Source organism: Carassius carassius, chromosome 2 (genome assembly GCF_963082965.1).
Source record: "Carassius carassius chromosome 2, fCarCar2.1, whole genome shotgun sequence".
NCBI classification, from domain to species: domain Eukaryota; kingdom Metazoa; phylum Chordata; class Actinopteri; order Cypriniformes; family Cyprinidae; genus Carassius; species Carassius carassius.
Genome location: NC_081756.1, coordinates 4,419,131 through 4,429,253, shown reverse-complemented (window position 1 = coordinate 4,429,253; position 10,123 = coordinate 4,419,131). Strand labels below are relative to the sequence as shown.

The following is a 10,123-nucleotide window of genomic DNA, read 5'->3' as shown; positions in this document are numbered from 1 at the left end:
AGTGTTGAGTTTTACTTGCAGTATTGCAGTATTTCAATTTTCATTGTTGAATTGATATCCAGAGTTGGTGCTTTGTAATGCTGTTTTAACAGCAGTGAGGAGTTTTACTTGCAGTATTGCAGTATTTCAATTTTCATTTTTGAATCGCTTTGGCTTAAATATTTTGAATTTTTAAGACTTGTACTGGGTTGAATTATCTAAAGAGCCAAATGCTTATTCATTTATTTGATATTTTTTGATACAATTGATATTTAAATGTTTCATGTTTAGGTGCGCCATTACTTTGTAGATGGATGCTCTTTTAAATTTGAAAAGTATTTGTAAAGTTTGTGTTTCTCATGTGCATTGGCAGTGTTTTGTAAAACTGTTTTACTGTATTGCAGTATTTCAATTTGCAGTGTTGCAAATTACACTTACCAACCAACTTTTGCCTCCAACAAAAATAAATGTTTTGTCACCAGGACAAGACCACAGGAAACAGATGATTCTTCTGCACAATCTGACTTTGCTGCAGCCTGGAATTGAACTACTGGTTTCGTCTGGTCAGAGGAGAACTGGCCCCCCAACTGAGCCTGGTTTCTCCCAAGGTTTTTTTCTCCATTCTGTCACCGATGGAGTTTCGGTTCCTTGCCGCTGTCGCCTCTGGCTTGCTTAGTTGGGGACACTTCATCTACAGCGATATCGTTGACTTGATTGCAAATAAATGGACAGACACTATTTAACTGAACAGAGATGACATAACTGAATCCAATGATGAACTGCCTTTAACTCTCATTTTTGCATTATTGACACTGTTTTCCTAATGAATGTTGTTCAGTTGCTTTGACGCAATGTATTTTGTTTAAAGCGCTATATAAATAAAGGTGACATTGACATTGACATTGACAAATGTTTTGTTAACATTGACTCACAGTTTTCAGTTTTTGACTTGGACAATGTTATTGTAGTTTCCAGTCGTAACATATTATTACTTAGTACCAATTTCCAATAGAATTTTTTTGTTCACTCAACTTCAGACATTGAGTTCTACAGACCAAAAATGTTGAATTGGCGCAACTTAAAAAGGTTTGTTAAAAAATAGTTGCACCTCTTCACAAAACTAACAATCTTAAGTTGACCCAATTAAATATTTTTTGTATGACTGACAAATTAATTTCAGTCAGTATAACTGATATTTACAAAAGTTTTATTTGCTCAGAACAAAAAAAGCTGAAGGAAATTGGTACTACGATTTTTTTTGTTGTACTGGCGTAAAATTTTTTACAGTGCATGTTAAACAACAACTGAAAGCACCGCAAGAGCAAGAAAAATAAGTCAAATAAGTAAAATACTAAATAATAAAACATAATAAATGATTATTTGATTAAATGGAACAATGATGATTAATGATTACGATTACACATTAATAAAAAACAAATAAAATAATAACAGATATATAATGGATGCTCTCCTGAAGAAACACACAGAGGATGTTATGAACCTTATTTTTCGACGCAGAAGTGGTTTTCTGTGAATGTGTGAGACGTCTGGTTCATTAGACACTGTAGAGAAATAACCAGAAGAATAACAAAGTGCAGGAGACAGTAAAACTGTGTGCACTACAAACCAGTGTGTTCATGATTCAGATCATGTATTAAAGGTGCAGTGTGTATTTTAGCGCTATCTAGTGAAGTTGCTCAGTCCTCCGCTCACATCTGTCTTTAGAGAAACTACGGTGGCTGATGCAGGTAAAGATGTCCTCCATAAACACAGCAGACACCACTGAGATCTCTTTACAAAGGTCAATTCAGGAATTATATGTACTTATTTATTCAATAAATCGATGTTATTGTGAATATTAATGTACTTGTTCATAATTGTGTCAGTGTTTTATTCACAAAACAACAAAGTGACAAACGCGTCTGTAGAGCAGTTTGTGTGTTTCGGGCTCCTGTAGAAACATGTAACGGGACGCGTGCTGTATGTAGATAGAAACTGACCAATCTAAAGTAATAAAAACATAACGGTTTATTAAGATCTTGATACACTTCTGAAATAATAGTAATGTACATTATGTTGCATTTCTGTCAATATATCTTTGTAAATATTACACATTGCACCTTTAATATAATATGGTGACACCAGTTTACAATATCAAGCAGCAAAACAAGCTGTTTAGCAAAAATAGAAGTGAATGACACCCTAAACCAGACACATTAAACTCATAAATGGCTCTTACAAGAAAAATAAGATGGATTGAGATTCCTGAGATCCTTCAAGATTTAACCAGATCCTCCTCAAAAAACTGAAATGAGAAAACTAATGATAGTACACAAATAAAACAGAACCAGTATTATGATATTAAATTTTTTCATTTAGCTGACGCTTTTATCCAAAGCGACTTACAATTGCTATATATGTCAGAGGTCGCACGCCTCTGGAGCAACTAGGGGTCTAAGTGTCTTGCTCAGGGACACATTGGTGTCTCACAGAGGATTCGAACCCAGGTCTCTCACACCAATGGCATGTGTCTTATCCACTGCGCCAACACCACCCCGTAATTATTTTGTAAATAATTATTTTGTAAATTTATAATACATTTACAAAATATCTGTTCCCTGAAAGAACTGTTTGAGTCACTTTATATTTTTGTCTTTCTTCACAGATTCCCCCAGATCTACTCTGACTGTGACTCCAGACAGTCCTGTATTCACTGGAGAGAGAGTGAGTCTGATGTGTGAGATTGAGCCTAACAGAGACTGGAGACAGAGAACTGACAAGATTTATAACCAGAGATATGACTGGACACCTGACTGGAGATATGAGTGGTATAAAGGCAGTGTAAAGTTACAGTCGTCTGAGCGTTACACTGTAAACACAGACACACTCACTATCACAGCAGTAACTACATCTGATGCGGGTCAGTACACGTGTAGAGGACAGAGAGATAAAAGACCAAACTCATCACAATCAAGCTCTGCTGTTTCTCTCTCTGTGACGGGTGAGTTTAATATCATCTTCCTCATAAACACACTCTACTGTCACACATCAAGTTTTATTTTTTTATTTTTTTGAGAATGCATCTTTCTTCTTATGAAATTCAGCACAGTATTTTGTTCAATATATTAGTTAATTAGACTTAATATAACATGATAAGACTAAATTATGGAGCAATAGACTATTTAAATTGTCACATGATACCAGCACACTGCAAGTTTATCCCAGCACACTTTTTACACTCTTACATTATGTAAATGTTGTAGAGTCTGCAGTTGTATGAAACAAAGAGATGTAGACCGGATATGAATATTAATGTTTCATTTTTTTTACCATTATTTACAAATATGTTTGATGCAATTAATAATGAAAAGCAAACTAAATAATTAATGTTTTTTTCTATCTCTCTCATAAAGAGGTTTTGAGTTCATAACATTGATCATGATACAGTGATGCTGTTTCTTCAATATCTCCTCATCTGTGTATTAATACAGAGAAACCAGAAGCTGTAGTGAAGGTGTCTCCAGATCAGCGTGTGTTCAGAGGAGAGACAGTCACTCTCACATGTGACATACAGAGAGGAGGACACATTCAGTGGACATACAGCTGGTTTAAAGATGGAGACACTCGCTATCCATACAGAAGAACAGCAGAGTTCAGTTTCACAGCTGAAGTGTCTGACAGCGGTGAATACAGATGTAGAGGAGAGAGATCAGACTCACAGAGATCACACACCAGTGCTGCTCTTACACTGACTGTATCAGGTCAGTCTGCAGATTCTGTTTAATGCTCTTTAAATCTATATTTGTGGATCAACACTTCTCTTATACTCTTCTGTATCAGCCACATCTGTTCTCATACAGGACTGAAACAATTCACTTTAGTCATTATTATGTTTGGATGCAGAAGTTCACTGGTTTAGCATTTCATCTATATTTTGCACAAACAAGCTGCTTTCACAAACGTAATCGATCACAGTTTATGCTGTGATATAGTGCTGTGCCACGTGCATCTTCTTTTTTTGGGCAAACATTCCTCCTTTTTATAAAATGACTGTAAAGTCCACCCAACTGGCCAAATGAAGGTGTCCACTGGGGGCTGAAGGTTTCCTGCATATGTAGTCTTTTCAGTGCACAAAGTCATTTGATTTCAGTTTAATTCTTATTTCTAATTTAGGTTAGAAATGCCAATTATTATTGATCATTCATAGTATAATGTATCTAGACATCTGATTATTTTATTTAACTCTTTAATCGTATTAATCTAATTCATATAACAGTCTCGTATCAAATGGATATATAATGGATCTCATACTCACAAACTCGTCAGTCTTGGTCATTAGACAGAGGCAATCATAATACAAGACATCAAATTCTCAAAGATAAATCTGAGAGTAAAAGATGCACCCGACTTTATAAAAATACATAGTATGGAGTATAGACACAATCCACACTACAGGCTCAGAATCACGCTGATCTTCTTGCAACATTTCCTTAAATACTCAGACCAAGACAAACATCTTCAAATCACAGACTGGAAATAACAATTAGAATTTGCATTGATGGAGGCCTTGACATGGAGAGTTTACACCTTTTGGGGGCAGATGGTAATTTTCAGGCACGTGCACACAAAGACATCAGACGGGGCTTGAGAACCTGCCCTTTTCTTTCTCCAAGTGCCCTTAGAGCTTTTTTTTTATTAAATGAATATATGTATTATGTCTGCGTAGCCTATCTGTTTGAGCACAGCTTTTCTTGTCAAACAAATACAAATAAAAAAACAATCGACTCGAGTTCTGATGCCTTTCTCCCTCCGCGTCTCTGCAGCACATCAGTGTGGCACACATTGATAATCAGATCACAGACAGACAGAGAGCTGCAGAAGTGAAGCCCTCCCTCCTTTTCCAGATGTGTTTGTCTTGTGTGGATGTGAGTGCTGATGAACAAAAGACTAAACTACCGCTACCTCGAATTTACAGCTAATTATCCAAAAGACAAGAGGCAAATATAGGCAAAGCAAGGCAAGTTTATTCATAGTACACAATGATAATTCAAAGTAGTTTACATAAAAGAAAGTAAGATAATCATGAAGAAAAATAATAACAAAAATAAAAACAAGAAATTGTAAAACTTTGGAAATGATTTAAAAATGTACTTATTTAAAATGAATTTAAAACAGTTTAAAATAGAAAATGATTTTACATGAAATACACTGAATACGTAAAATACAGTGAAATCAGGTTTGGACATCACACACTGCTCATTCAATAAATGCACAGCTAAACAGATGAGTTTTGAGTCTAGATTTAAATGTGACTAGTGTTTTAGCACATCTGATCTCTTTTGGAAGCTGATTCCAGCTGCGTGCAGCATAGTAACTAAAGGAGGACTCCCCTTGTTTTGTGTGAACCCTTAGTATTTCTAACTGACTCGATCCTAATGATCTCAGTGGTCTGTTAGGTTTGTATTGAGTGAGCATATCTGAAATATATTTCGGTCCTAGGTCATTTAGTGACTTATATACGAGTAAAAGTACTTTAAAATCAATCCTAAATGTAACTGGAAGCCAGTGTAAGGACCTGAGGACTGGTGTGATATGCTCAGATGTTCTGGATGAGCTGCAGCTGTCTAATGGTCTTTTTGGGAAGGCCGGTGAGGAGCCCATTACAATAGTCCACCCTGCTGGTGATAGAGGCATGAAATAGTTTCTCCAAGTCTTGACTTGAAACAAAACATCTAATTCTTGCAATGTTTTTTAAATGATAGTATGCTGATTTAGTTACTGCTTTGACATGACTACTGAAACTACGGTCTGTCTCCAGAATCACACCAAGATTGCTGACTTGATTTTTAGTTGTTTGACCCCTAGAGTCAAGGTATGCATTCACCTTGAACACTTCATCTTTGTTTCCAAATGCAATGACTTCAGTTTTTTCCTTGTTTAACTGAAGAAAGTTCTGGCACATCCAACTATTAATTTCATCAATGCATTGGTAGAGGGAGTCAATGGGGCTGTAGTCATTTGGAGATAAGGCTAGGTGGGCTAGGTACACAAATAGTTAATTTGTCTGATAACATCCATGACTCATGAGCAACAATGTAATAAGTTAGCTAAAGTTTAGCTAAGGCTATATATTATGGGCATACAGGCTTAAATGAGAAACAGCTGAATACAGTAAAATGAAAAACATTATTAATCACGTCGTGGCCACATCACCACCTCAGGTGTGCATTATTTCTCTAATAATTCAACGGCTCGAGTCAATTATTCTGCTCATACTACGGTCGATAAACCTCAGGACATTGATCAGATGATATATTTCAAGGCATTCTTCTGGTTTTTGTTCTTAAAACGCTATTGTGAGTAGGATTCATTTCTTCCGCATCTCATCCAACGCCTCCATTGTCAAACCGTAATATTAGATCTAGTAACAGAGGCTTGATCTGTTGATAGCAGACTAATGAAGATATAAATTAAGTTATGAGAGAGAGAGAGAGAGAGAGAGAGAAAGAGAGAGAGAGAGAGAGAGAGAGAGAGAGAGAGAGAGAGAGAGAGAGAGATGGGAGATGGATGGGACTTTTACTGGTACAAACACACACTGAACTCTGAGACAAAGACAGAAACAAACTCCTACAGAGTGAAGATTGATTCAGTGTCTGATGGAGGTCAGTACTGGTGTAGAGCTGGAAGAGGGAAACCAGTCTACTACACACAATACAGTGATGCACTGTGGGTAAATGTTACAGGTGAGAGAGAACATAGTATCTGACACAACACACAGATCAGAGACAATATCTACAGAACATCTAACACTTTTAATCTATAATTAATGTAATACTCTGTGTTTGTACAGTGAGTCCTAAAGCTGTGGTGACGGTACGACCGGATGAACAAGTGTTCAGAGGAGAAACAGTCTCTCTCAGATGTGATATAAAGTGGAGAGGAGACACTGAGTGGACGTACAGATGGGAAACAGAGGGAACAAACTACCAACATAAAACCTCTGTCAACCGAACCTCAACACAAGAGCTGAACATCAGCAGTGTTGAAGACTTTCACCGTGGTAAATACACCTGTACAGGACAGATGGGAACACAAAGCTCTCAGCGCAGTGATGCTGTTACACTGAATGTATCAGGTGAGTTTGTGTGTGTGTTCATTATCATCAGTGTGAACAGCTTCTCTCTCTATAACTCATCTCATGTGTTGTTCAGCTGAAGCTCAGGCAGCAGTGCGAGTGTCTCCACAGCCGTGGCTGACTGAAGGAGACTCAGTGACTCTGATCTGTGAGGTTACAGTCTCCTCTACAGGCTGGACGTTCAGCTGGTTCAGAGATGATGATCATCTGTCCGACAGCAGCAGAGGAGCTGGAGGCTCTTACACTCTCAGTCCTGCTGCTCTACAGCACACAGGAGTTTATACGTGCAGAGCAGAGAGAGGACGACCGGCCTATTACACAAAGACCAGTAACACACAGCCCCTGTGGATCACTGGTGAGTCTGTGAGACTGTATTTATACTTGAACTCATCTGTATTTGTGTTTTATTACAGTCTCTGGGGGACAAAACCATCTGAAACCAATGCAAACCTCAAAAACCTGCTCTCCAATTCTCAATTTAAACCAGATCAGAAACATATGCATAAAATATGCATAAGACCTTTCTTATTTAAAACTTTGGTTCTAAATTTCATCATAATTTTAATTACACATTTTATTATTCAAACACGTTTTTGAGTGTGGTTTTGGTCTGTCTCAGGTGTTTCTCCTTCAGTGTTTCTGGTGGTCCGTCCCAGCAGAAGTCAACACTTCTAATATGACTCTCTCTCTCTGAGCTGTGAGGATCAGACGAACTCTTTTGGATGGACAGTGAGAAGATACACAGACAGAAACACAGAAGATTGTTCAAAACTAACAGGATCTACATGTCGACTCGTCTCTCTCAGCACATCTGACTCTGGAGTTTACTGGTGTCAGTCTGAATCTGGAGAGAAACGTCATCCTCTAAACATCACTGTACACTGTGAGTCCTGTTTCTAATCACATCTACACAGATTCTGATCTGAATTCTAATGACAAAGTCATGAGAATGACAATGCTGTACAATTATTTGAATAAATTGTTTCTATTATAGTGAAGCTAAACCTGTCCACATTCATCAGACAGTCTCCTCTCATTTAAATGGACAGTTTTTGGTCTGATTAAGCAGCAAAAGTTTCATGCCAGCTGTTAAAAGTCTGACTACACAAAACATACTCACATGACTCTTCGTAACTATTTTACAATGTGGTGAATTGATGGAGAAGGAGGCGGGAAACAGTGAACATTTAAACATAAAACTTTAATAAATAAATGAACACAAAACTAAAGTTAAAGTGCCAGCCAATCACAGACGACTGCCACATGAAACATATCAACATAAAGTCATTTAAATTCATACAAATTTGGCACCTAATATGAGATTGGGTTGGACTGCATGAAACTAGTACAAACATCACATAAGAAGCATAATTAAAGTACAGTTCAGTTCATAAGATGAATTGTGTTGATACATCATCAGTAAGCAGATGTGTCTTGTGTCGTGTAGATGGTGATGTGATTCTGGAGAGTTCTGTTGATCCTGTGATTGAGGGACATACTCTGACTCTACACTGTTTACATCGATCTACAAACTCCTCGATCCTCAGAGCTGATTTCTATAAAGACGGATCACTCGTCCAGAATCAGACGACAGGAGAGATGATCATCACGACTGTCTCAGAGTCAGACGAGGGTTTCTACTACTGTAAAACAGAGAGAGGACAGTCACTGCACAGCTGGATCTCAGTCAGAGGTGAGAGTCTGTGGAGATCAGTCTCTGTCCGCTGATTTGATTTCATTCAGTTAGTTATTGACAGATGTGTTTATTCTTTCAGAAAACTCACATGAACTGAAGTATAACTAACACTTCACAGATACTGACATGTACACACCTCATCAACATCCTACAATTCAATGAAATGAAGAGCGCATTAACTACAGCATTAGAATAAACTCTATACCAAAATAAATGGTCATTTACTCAATCTCATGAATTCATGTTTTTGTGTTTACAAAAATGTTGTGTTTTCCCCAGTAAACTTGCTGAAAGTCTTTAGGAGCTCTGTAATGTTCTCAATAATGTGCTTGTGTCTCTGTTTTTCAGGGTCATCTTCAGATCAGATTTCATTCTTCATCATCCTCAGTTTTCTTCTGGCAGCTTGTCCGTATCTGCTGGTGACAGTCGTGCTGCTTTACAAATGCTACAGAGCGAGAGGTAACACTTCTGTCTGCATAGATTCATATTTATCTGTAAATATTATTTGATTCATAAATCAATACCTGCAGTGGAAGCAAAACAGAAAGTGTCAAATTGAGCTGAATATAAATGTTTTATGTGTGTGTGTTTGACAGTTAAATCTAGTGAAGCCCAAAGGCAGTCGGCTGTAACAGAGGAATAATCGTCTCTTCTCCAAAGCTCAGAGTCACAGGATGCTGGAGTCTCAGGCTGAAGGCTGGAAACACACTGGACACGAGCAGTCCATCACAAGACTAACACACACACACATTCACACTCTCACTCAATCCAGTGTCTCTGATTCACCTGCGCTGTAGATTAGATTGTGAACACAACACATGGAGAACAAGAGAACTAACTCCACACAGAAAGAGCTCCTGCTCATCATCGACTCCAAAACCAGTTTCTTCATGTGTGTCAGATTCACTGGAAGCTACTGAAAGTTACCCTTTAAATACCACAAACAACAATTATAATGTCAAATTACACCTGAACAACATGCTGTTTTTATGATGCTAGATGCTTTCTGTCGTCGGAGTAAAAGGAGTTTGAGTGTAATTCTATAAATGTCTCTTTGCTGTTAAATCTTTACTGAATTTAAGGTAAAAGTAACTTTTACAGTGTTAGTAATATTTCAAGTCAAACACTTACTGGACTGAAGCAGCTTATATTTACCTGATTATCCAAACATAACTGTATTTGTTCTTCTCTCAATTATCATTGTGTTGTGTTATATCTTCAACATTATAAGTATTTAAATATCATTTATGTAAATATTCTGTTACACTGTTCTAAAGACCTCATTGATTTACATTATCAGCTTTCAGAATTAT

The 10,123-nt window shown here is 37.2% G+C and overlaps 1 pseudogene; it reads left to right on the top strand.

The window, feature by feature from the left end:
• Positions 1–6,535: 6,535 nt before the first annotated feature.
• LOC132095989 (Fc receptor-like protein 5) lies at positions 6,536–9,779 on the top strand (annotated as a pseudogene).
• Positions 9,780–10,123: the final 344 nt, after the last annotated feature.